Genomic DNA, 11,134 nt, shown 5'->3' with positions numbered 1-11,134 from the left:
TTTAAACTGAGGCCTGATCTTTAATTGAAAGGCTCCTTTCTCCTTTTACTGCCTCCCACCCCAACCCCTGCATCTTTTACACCAAACTGTCTCTGCCTCTCCCTAGAGATTCCGGTTGGGTTAGAAGCTGAGTACCTTTGGGAACAGCATTTAAGGGGATGTGAGCACAGTGCAAAGTGTCTTTAAAATCATGGGATGTACACGTTTTATAATTACCTTTTCTATTGTTGTTGATGTAGCAACCATTTGGAAGCATTCCAAATAATTCCACAGTTCTGAAGTAGCAGTCTAATCCCTTTCTCACTTTTAGAAGGTAATTTTTCAGCTTAATGCAAATTGTCCTTTCCACAGAGGAGGGAAAGAGGTATGGGTCTGCCTTACTGAGAGCCAAACAGAGCCCAGAGAAAGACTCCACCATGGGGAAACTTATTGCTTTGCACAGAGTACCAGCCAAACCAGAAAGGTGATTCTAGGATTTAGCACCCCACCCCACCCCCCAAAAAAAAGTGCTGTTCAGGTTTTTAGCTTTAAGGTATCTTTGGGCAATTTTATTTTTATTTTTTGCATCAAAAAGTGATAAAATTAAATGATGAGACCTCTGAGATCAAATCCTTGTCTCATCTCTACCCCCCTTCCCAACAGCTCACAGAATGGATCATGTGCCCCTTATATTGAGGTGACCAGTTACTTGCTCTCCTGCCTCCTCAAAAGAAAGAAAGTGATGGTTTTTGCCACTGATGTAGCCATATGAAAGTCATCTCATCATGGTTTTCTGGGTCTGAAGCTGCTGTCTCTAAAAGTGCCATCTCATTGTGCTTTGTATCAGATAGTGCTGGAGAAATCTTGAATAGCTTATGTACAAAATTGTTTTTAAATTTTATCTTATTTTGAAACTTTGCTTCTTTGGGGTTGGGACACACTGGCCACCCCATCTGGCTGTGAGAGCTCTCGATAGCCTGTGCTCTGGCAAAGTGCTGATCTTTAAAAGTTTTTTTCCCTACCCAGTACCCCCTTTTTTGGTGAGGTTTCTGTGAGGTCTGTTAGGTGTGCATCCTGCAGCTTATTGGCTTAAAATGTTCTCCATTGGTGTGGTCTGTTTGGGGGCTGACTGGGAGAAAGAGAAACCAAGACTGCAATGTTTTGATACTGAAAATTGATATGTCTTAGTGGAAATGTAATGGCTGTGTGCAATGTCAGAAGGGTAGTAGATGGGGGGAGGGGGGTTATGACTGTGTGAGGGATATAAATGATAAATGCCTAACTATTACATTGTTTTGTACACCTGAAACTAATAAGAAAATGTTAAAAAAAAAAAGAAAATTGACGTTTTTTAACATAAGGAATCAGTCACTCCAAAAAAAAAAAAAAAAAAGGAGAAGGATGGTGAAGGAGGCTAGAGAGAAGACAGCAGTGGGATTGACAATTAGCAGGTCATCAGTGACATTGGTGAGTCATTGCAGTGGGGCACCAAAAATGGAATCCACACTTCAAGGGGATAAGCAATGAGCAGGTTATGATAATTTCTTTCAAGAAATTTGATTGCAGTGAGTTTGGAAGCTTGTAGGAGTTAGGATATAATTATTTTTTAATAGGATAGACCTAAAAATGTAAGCAAGGGAAAGGGACAGTAAAACAGAAGTAATTAAAAATATAAATTGATATAGTAGATCTAAAGTGTTACCAGAAGGGATTGAGGTCAAGAGAACATATGTATTCTTCCTGTCCTTGCAGGCACCAGTCAGGTAAATAAACTCATTACAGCTTCCTGTGGTTGATGTAGTTATCACTCCCGCTCCATTCCCTTTAAGCTTAGAATCTTCCAAACTGTTCCTCAAATAGTGTCTCTAGCAAAGTGCCTAATTTCAGATGATGCTTGCCATTTGAGAGAGTAATTTGCAAAAGATGACTGTATCAAGGTGAGGCATAGTGAATGCCTGCTAGCAGTGAAAGCTCACAAATCCACCCTCCTCACATTCATCATTATGGAGGAGAGCAGCCACTCCAAAACAATACAATTTCCACATCAAATTGTTGCTCTCTCTGCTAACTAAAGGTTACACTAGCACACAGGTAAAATATCCTTCAGTTGATCTTCATGTGCCCAGTCACTCTTGATACTTATAAAGGTAAGGATTTGGAGACAAGTTTGTTAGTCAAAGACTCTAAATAGAACCAGAAATGAAAGAATCTTAAAACTAGTCCCTATACTATTTTTATCATATATATATATGTGTGTGTGTGTGTGTGTGTGTGTGTGTGTGTGTGTGTATGTATATATATATTTGTTGTCATTGTTTGGATTTCTTTTCTCAGATACCAGGAGAAGGGATTTGGTGTTCTAAAGTGGGCCTGGGAATAAAGAAAGTAAAGCTATCTTTGTGACATTATTAGTATTGTCCCAGAGTAGCATCCTGGATTGCAAACATGAAATTAATCTTCTTAGACACAGAAAGACCCTACCTTGTGCAGACCTTGACAATGGCAGCTATGTTCCTATACTGCAGGGTCTCAGATCCTGCTCCCCACACAAGAACGCAGGACATGGTGAGGCCAAAAAGAACAACGATGGAGCCATAGATAGGGGAGTCACACCACTATAGTCTCGATGGCGGCTGGTCAAGACACAAAAGCAAACATCCGCCAGTACCCCAACGAAGGGTCTTTCTGCACCCCAGTCTCGGTGGTGGCCGGGAGAGACACAGGAAGTAGAATCAACAGGATCTGCAACCCACAATCCGCTTGCTAACCGCTCTTGCTAGCTCAGCCACGGCAGTTGTATTAGTGGCTAATGGCTAACCAGTAACAGCTGATGGCCAACTACTACCCGAGCCAGCACCTTTCCACGTGCGGTCGAGAGCCTGGAACCTGCTCTCTGGGGCTCTGTCCCTGCAGTTCCCGTGTTAAGGGCTTGGTGGTGGTGATGATGGTGATGACCTCTGAAAGCTGTGCAGAGCCATGCTGCACTGGGTAGCCATTTTCATGTTGCTAGATTTACATATGCCATTGTTAACAAACTGAACATTAATTTAGCTATATTACCATATGGCATATATGCATGAAGTGGCTTCTTTTCACCTGTCTGTAGCCCACAAGAAAAAAAAACCCTAAGGACCAAACAGTGGAACAGAAAAGTTCACAGATATAAATCCAGGAAACATTGCTGAAACAAAAGGAGCCTTGAATATACAGATGGGAATAGCATACTATATCCCTGGAAATTTTGATACTGAATGAGCATGCTAATTATTAATCTCTCAGCTCCAAACATACCCTTCTGTAGACCTGTAGACCCATCAGGTAGACGTGGTGATGCTGAGACTGAGACTCTGCAAATAATAGTACATTTTACATTTCCCACCTGCTAAACTCTTCTTTTTTTTTTTATTAGTTTCAGGTGTACGAAGCAACGTAATAGACATCTAAACCCCTCATAAAATGATAACCCACCCCCCAAGCTACTACCCCTCTGACATCTTATATAGCTGTTGCAATACTATCGACTATTTTCATATGTTGTACTCTACATCCCATGACTATATATACCTATATATTTAGTTATAGTTGACATTCAGTATTATTCTACTTCAGCTCTTCAGGTGTATGGCGCATTGGTCAGGCATCTACAGTCTATGACGTGATCCCCCTGATAAGTCCAGTGCCCATCTGGCACCTTACATGATCTTCACAACATTGTTGATTATATTCCCCATGGTGTATTAACTATCAATTTATATTTCTTAATGCCTTCACTTTTTTCACCCTGCCCCCAACCCTGTTCCCAAATATCACCTTGATAGATCTAGTATCTATCTATCACCATACCTAGTTATTACAATATTGTTGACTATATTCCTTATGCAATAACCTACATCCCCATGACTACTGTATAACACCCAATTTGTTCTTCTTAATCACTTCCCCTTTCATCCATCCTTAATCCCCTTCCCATCTTAAAGAAGTCCCTCTAAGAGTCCTTAGTTTGGTGGTGGTGAACTCCTTCAGCTTTTTCTTGTCTGGGAAGCTCCTTATCTGTCCTTCAATTCTAAATGACAGCCTTGCTGGGTAGAGCAATTTGGTTGTATGTCATTGCTTTTCATCACTTGTAATATTTCCTGCCACACCCTTCTTGCCTGCAAAGTTTCTGTTGAGAAATCAGCTGACAGTATTATGGGTGCTCCCTTGTAGGTACTAACTGCTTTTCTCTTGCTGCTTTTAAGATTCTCTCTTTGTCTTTAACCTTTGGCATTTTAATTATGATGTGTCTTGGTGTGGGCCTTTTTGAGTTCATCTTGTTTGGGACTCTCTGTGCTTCCTGGGCTTGTATGTCCATTTCCTTCACCAGGTTAGGGAAGTTTTCTGTCATTATTTCTTCAAATAGGTTTTCAATTCCTTGCTCTCTCTCTTCTCCTTCTGGTACCTCTATAATGCAAATGTTGATACGCTTGATATTGTCCTGGAAGCCCCTTAAACTCTCCTCAATTTTTTGGGTTCTTTTTTTCTTTTTGCTGTTCTGGTTGGGTGTTTTCTGCTACCTTATCTTCTACATCGCTGATTGGATCCTCTGCTTCATCTAATCTATTGATTCCCTGTAATATATTCTTCATTTCCATTGTGTCCTTTATTTCTGACTGGTTCTTTTTCATGGTTTCCATCTCCATTTTTATGAGATCACTGCACATTCTTATAACCAGTGTTTGGAACTCTGTGTCTGATAGATTGCTTATCTCCATTTTGCTTAGTTCTTTTTCTGGATCTTTGTTCTGTTCTTTTATTTGGGACATGTTTCTTTGTCTCCCCATTTTGGCTGCCTCCCTGTGTTTGTTTCTGTGTATTAGGTAGAGCTGCTATGTCTTCCAGTCTTAGTAGAGTGGCCTTATGTAGTAGGTGTGTTGGGGGTTCAGTGGCACAGTCTTTCTGGTCATCTGAGCCACACACTCCAGGTGCATCCCTTGTGTGGGTTGTGTGTGCCCTCCTTTTGTAGTTGAGCCTTGGTTGATAATTGCACATCAGTGTGAGGGACTGACCCTTGGGCTCACTGGTTGTGAGGACTGGCCTTGACTACAGTGGAAGTGTTGTTGTGCAGGGTGTGCAGGGGCTGACCCTATAGAGCAGGATCTGTGTCAGCAGGACTCCGGTGCCTGCTCAATCCACCCCTTGGGTGTGTCGTAGTTGGAAACGGCTAGGTGATACTCCAGCTCGTTTTGAAGCTGGCCACTGGGGGTGCCAGCCCCAGGACCACCTTGGAGGGGACCCACTGTAGGTCTACTTCAGCCACAGCCTGTGCCCTACCCGGGAGATCCAGTGAGATCCAGAAAGAAATCCGCAGATGTCTACTACCCGTGCTGAGCTTGGAAGCGCTTTTGAGAGGCCAAGCCACAAACCAAGGCCGGCTGCCACTAGTGCTGGCTTAGGGCTGCTCAGCCAAAGGTACAGGATACGCTCAAACCAGATGCTGCTCTCCAGGAACCTTTGAGAGACCCTAGGAAAGTGCAGCTTGAGCCAAGGCTTGAGCCAAGGCAGGTGGTCTGCATGAGAAAGACACTGAAAGCAGCCTGGCTGTGCCCAAAAGTTTGGCAGGGCCAGGTCTCAAATCTCCAGGGTGGGGTGGACACACAGCGGAGACTCAGAAATGGCAGCCGCCTGTGTTCACATGCCAGGAAGGGGGAGGGTTCAACAAAGAAACAATGGCCTCCACCAGCCAGCTCTTCCATCCAGGAGAAAGCCACCTCCCCAGCCCGTCCCAAACCAGACAACTCAATTACCCACCGTTTGTCCCTGCCACCTTTCCAGCTGCTGTCCCAGTGTTGTAGTTCAGAGCGAGTGATTCCACTGGTGGTTAAGTCCACCCGCAGTCCCTTTAAGAGGAGCTCCTGTGAGTGCAGCCACACTGTCTCACTCAGTCACAATCTCTGCTATTTTTCATAACCAGAAATTATGGGGACTTCTCTCCCCAGGACTGGAACCCTGGGCTGGGGTGGGGCTGGAATCTCTCGCTTCTTTAGGGGATGGGGGTGTTACCGGAGGGTGGGCTCTTCTCGGGGCAGGATCCAGGTTCTTGGCGTCTCAAGCAAAGAATTGAATGAGATACTAAAGTAAAGTAGTGAAAAGCAGTTTATTTGAAGAGATAGTACACTTCAAAGAAATAGGAGCGGGCCCAGGCAGAAAGCAGTGGCTCAAGGGCCATTATTAAAAGGGATAGTACACTCCAAAGAGTTTGGAGCGAGCCAAGCAAAAGAAGAGGCTCAAAAGGCTCAAAGGCCCAAAGGGCAAGGGCTCGGGCTCACAAAAGGCCCTGACTGGCGAGGACTTGGAGTTTTTATCTTTTTCTCTCAAATGGGCTGTTCCTTTCCGGGCGTGGGACCACTTGATTGATACCTGTGATTGACAAGAGGCTATTACCTCATTTTTTCAGACTGCACAGCAGGTGTGAGTGGCTGCTTTGATCTAGTTAGGTATCTTGTACCCATTTGTTTACAATGAAAAGTGAAAGCTTTGGACAGAGAGGGGAGGTCTTTTGGTCGGTAATGCAGAGACTCGATGTCTAACTGCCTGCGTTGTTTTCCCCTTGAGAGACGTGATCCCCATAAAATCTCTATGGGAAGTTGAGGGACAGAAGTTCTGTTTTTCAGTATCTGCTTCCTGCTGGACAGGGGTGTAGAGCTGTCTCTACCTATTGGGGGATTCACGGAACTCTCGCCCTATCTGATCTCAGATGAGAGAAAGGGGTCTCAGGATCCACCTGGAAGCCCGTATTGACTTCTTTGGTTGGGACTGGCAATCTTGCTGGGGTATCCTCTGTATCCCCAAGGCCCCTGAATGAGGAAAAATAGATTTTAATTAATAAATCCCTTAGCTCTATAGAGCCTGTGGCCATTCAACCAGTCGTTGAGGTAGCCTCAATTGTCCAGGAGCTGGGCCCAGAATGGGTTGGAAAGAACATTAGACTTCAATGATTACAGTCAACAAGTATGCTGGTCTGGGGGGTCCAGAATGGCTTGGGGATGTTGGGAAGTCACAGGCTTTTAAGTAGCTATCTGAAGCAGGGGTGAGAGACATTCTGTGATTCGGGCTAGGAGCAATCTTTAGTCTAGGATTCACAAACTGATTAGAAGTGTAGTCAAAGCCAGGGGCTAAGGAGCTAAAAAACTAGGGAAAAGGAGACTTAAAATTTCTATAGTGAAGGGGCTTCTATATCAGGGGGACCCCCACAGCCGAAATAGCCCTCCCGATCTTTAATGGTCACACGCGGGTGTGAGAGCAACCTGTTCTTCGTCTCTGACCTTCCTACCAGTCTGGAGGTGGCTTCTTCTGCACGTCCTTAGCTGAAAGCCTTCAGTTCAGCTTGATTTTAGGCGATTCTCAATAATGGTTGTTTTGTAGATTAGTTGTAATTTTGATGTGGTTGTGAGAGAAGGTAAACACAGCGTTTACATACTGTGCCCTCTTGGTTGTCCTAAACTTTTCTTAACTCTAATAAATGATAAATTCTGTCAGATTTCCTACACCGATAATCACATCATCTGCCATAATGACAGCTTTTCCTTCCTTTTCAATTCTTATACATTAAAATTGTTTTTCTTGTTTTATTGTACTAGCTAAGATGTCCAGTATAATGTTGAATAGAAGTGGTGATAGAAGTCTCCCTTGTCTTTTTTTTTCTTTCTGATCTTAAAGGTAATTCTTTAATTTTGTCACTATTAAGTGTAATAATTGCTATCATATTCAGAGATGTGCTTTATCAGGTTAGAGAAGGTCCCTTTTATTGTTTGCTGAGTGTTACTATGATGAGTATATATTGACTTTGTTATCAGACCTATTTTCTGTATCCAAATGGTTTTTCACCTTTAAATTATCAGTGTAGTGAATTACATTCATCAATTTTCTAATATTAAATTAATCTTGAATTCTGGAGTAAACTAAACATGGTCATCTTTTTAAACACTGCCAAATTCAGTTTGTTAATATAGGATTGTGTTTCCCCAAAAATAAGACCTAGCCAGACAATCAGCTCCAATGCGTCTTTTGGAGAAAAATTAATATAAGATCTGGTCTTATTTTACTATACTATAAGACCAGGTCTAATATAATGTAATGTAATATAATATAATATAATATAATATAATATAATAATAATATAATACCAGGTCTTATATTAATTTTTGCTCCAAAAGACACATTAGAGCTGGTTGTCTGGTTAGGTCTTATTTTCGGGGAAACACAGTATTTGGGATTTTTACATCTATGTTCATCAAGGAGAACAGCCTATAATTTTCCTTTCTTATACTATCCTTGATTGGTTTTGGAATCAAAGTTGTGCTAGCCTCATCAAATGAGCTGAGGTGCATCTCCTCTTTCTGTGCTTACTTTATGGTCTAACATATAAGTGTTCCCTATGTGCTTGAAAAAAACGTGCTTTGCAGCATACAGTGTTCCATGTATGTCCATCGGACCAAGCTTATTGATTGTCATGTTCAAATTTTCTATCTCTTAACTGATTTTTCTGCTTATTTTATGAATTCCAAAGAGAAATGTGTTAAAATTTCCCCAAGTTAGTGAATTTGTTTATTTCACCTTTTTTTCATATTCTTACATATATTAGGCACACACAAATTTAGAAGTTGTATATTATCTTGATGATATAAAATATGGAGGAAGATAAAAACATCTTTAACCTCCTACTGAACAACTCAAGGACCTTCGCATTATATCTGATGGCCACTCTCCATACTTACCTGGTTATCCAGTATTTCAGTTCTATGTTATTTTCCACTTTAAAGATTAGACATTACTAGCTATATATTCACTTGTTTTATATACTCAGTACTCAATGGATTTTATCCATTATTTTTCCTTCTTGCATTTCAGGTCTTACCTCTGAGATTATTTGCTTGAATGGTAGTCCTTTAGAATTTAATGAGCATTTATTGATAAAGATCTTTTAACTTTTGTTTGGCTAATTTTTTTTAAATTTCATTTTCATTCTTGAAATATAGTTCCTGTGGGTACAAAATTCTAAGTTGACAGTTATTTAACTTCAGAATATTAAAGCTATTATTCCACTGCCTTCTGGCTTCAGTTGTGGCTATTGATCTAATAGACATTCCTTTATAAGTGATTATTCGTCTTTTATCTCTGGCTGACATTGATATTTTCTCTGTCTCTGTTATCCCACAATTTCATTAGGATATATGAAGGTATAGATCAATTTTTATTTATCCTGTTTGGGATTCATTAAATATTGAAGCTTTTTTTTGAGAACAGTTGATCGATCGTTGGGATACACAACTGTTACTCTCAGTTGTGTTCCCATCTGTACTTGTACTTATTAATGTGCTATGCTTAATTCAAATAACTCAATGAATATATATATATATATATATATATATATATATATATATATATATGAATCACAAAGTCATTCTGACCTCTTAGTTCTCATATAGCAATTTATCTTGTAATTTCTAAAATTACGTCTTCTTTAAGGAATAGTTTCTTAAACACTTAAGGATGTATGAAACCTACACAACTAAATACGCCCTAGCTTCATCATTGGTATTCCTCAGAACAACAGTAAACAAACAAAAACATCAACTTCTGGTTAGTTTTCCAAATTAGAGTGAATACAAGCACAATCTATTGATTGGGGTGAACACATACTGGCATCATCAATTAACAACTATAATTAGGAGAGCCATCAATTGAAGTAAAGCAAGCCTTGGGCTGAGAATAAACATGACAGAAAAAAGTCATGATCTGCTAATTGTCTAATTACTAATGGACATTAGTGACTTGAAGGACATAACTCATAAAAGTACTGAAATTTTAAAATAAAAGGATATATGCTTATTGTAAAGCAAGTTAAACAAGACAGAAAAGTATAAAAAAGAGTATAAAAATCTCCTCAAACCCCTTGACCTAGAGATAAATGCTACTAATATTTTGGTAAACATCCTTATAGTTCTATAAGTCCTTTTAAAGAATCATATTTTGTCTGGTTAGCTCAGTTGGTTAGAGCATGGTGCTGGAAGCACCAAGGTTGCCAGTTCGATCCCGGGCATGGGCCACTGTGAGCTGCACCCTCCTAAAAAAATAAAATCCCATTTCGTCATTGTTTTGAGTGTCTGTAACATATATTGCCATTTCAGATGCTTCCCAATATTTTCCAGAACCTCTTCACATTCTTTCATTTTATAGAAGTAAGATAAATGACTAGCCAGTATCTATTTGTAGACACGCCTGAGGGGTGGTGGTGGTGGAGGGCAATCTCCAAAAACCTGGAATGTGAAGAAGTTATAAAGAATATTGAGAAGCATCTGAAAAGTTCAAGAGTTGCCCATAATTTTAGGGAAATCCCCCAACTTGGATAAGGAAGACTATTGAAAGGCACAATGTTAGCAAGTCAGTTTTGCCCTGTTGTTCCCATGCCCGTGTTAAATCAGTGGTAACTTCTTTTTGGTTTCCTTCTGTGTGGGTCTTCTTTATCATTGTCTTTATGGTGTCTTTAATTGCCTAAGCAGGACTGCCACCTAGCTTCAGTTGCTTAGCTTTCAGAATATCAGAGCTTCCATCAAATGACAAGGAGTGGCCAACTTGAAGGTCCCTTCAAACTTCTTTATTACTTATCACTTCAAGTGCCTTTATCCCAGCGTAAAGAAGCTCTTCGTTTGGACTATTATAATTCAAGCTTTGTTATTTTATCACTCCAGGTATTGAAGATTTCAGAGGAAAAAGTAGAATGGTTTATCCTTGTGTGAAAAGAAAATAAGAATGAACAGGACCTTTGGCCACCCAGAAGATGGAACAAAGGGGGGTATGCCATGGTCCTTGATTAAGGGTGGCAGGCAGGCACATCTTTCTTCCCCAAGGAGATATGAAGTTTCATACATCACTCAAAATATCAGGTGTCTTGTAATAGAAATAATTACTTGATAACTATCATAATCAGTGGTTCTCACCCTGGCTGCACATTAGAATTATCTGGGAAGCTTTGAGACAATATCAAGGACTAGACCCCGCCTCCAGAGACACTGATTTAATTGTTCCAAGTTGTTTCTCAGGCATCAGTACTTTTAAGCTTTTCAGTGATTCTGATGAGCACACTGATTGGAATGAATAAAAGGGACAGGAAGTCTTG

General features: G+C 40.6%; 1 long non-coding RNA gene across 9 annotated transcripts in view; it reads left to right on the top strand.

The window, feature by feature from the left end:
- LOC141569739 (uncharacterized) overlaps positions 1–11,134 on the top strand; it is a 215,331-nt gene that overhangs the window by 86,125 nt on the left and 118,072 nt on the right. The window lies entirely within an intron of this gene.

The sequence above is a fragment of the Rhinolophus sinicus genome, chromosome 18, assembly GCF_057876585.1.
Source record: "Rhinolophus sinicus isolate RSI-liver-muscle chromosome 18, RSI-T2T, whole genome shotgun sequence".
Classification (NCBI taxonomy): domain Eukaryota; kingdom Metazoa; phylum Chordata; class Mammalia; order Chiroptera; family Rhinolophidae; genus Rhinolophus; species Rhinolophus sinicus.
Note: the sequence above shows the minus strand (reverse complement) of the source record. Positions and strands in the feature narration are given on the sequence as shown.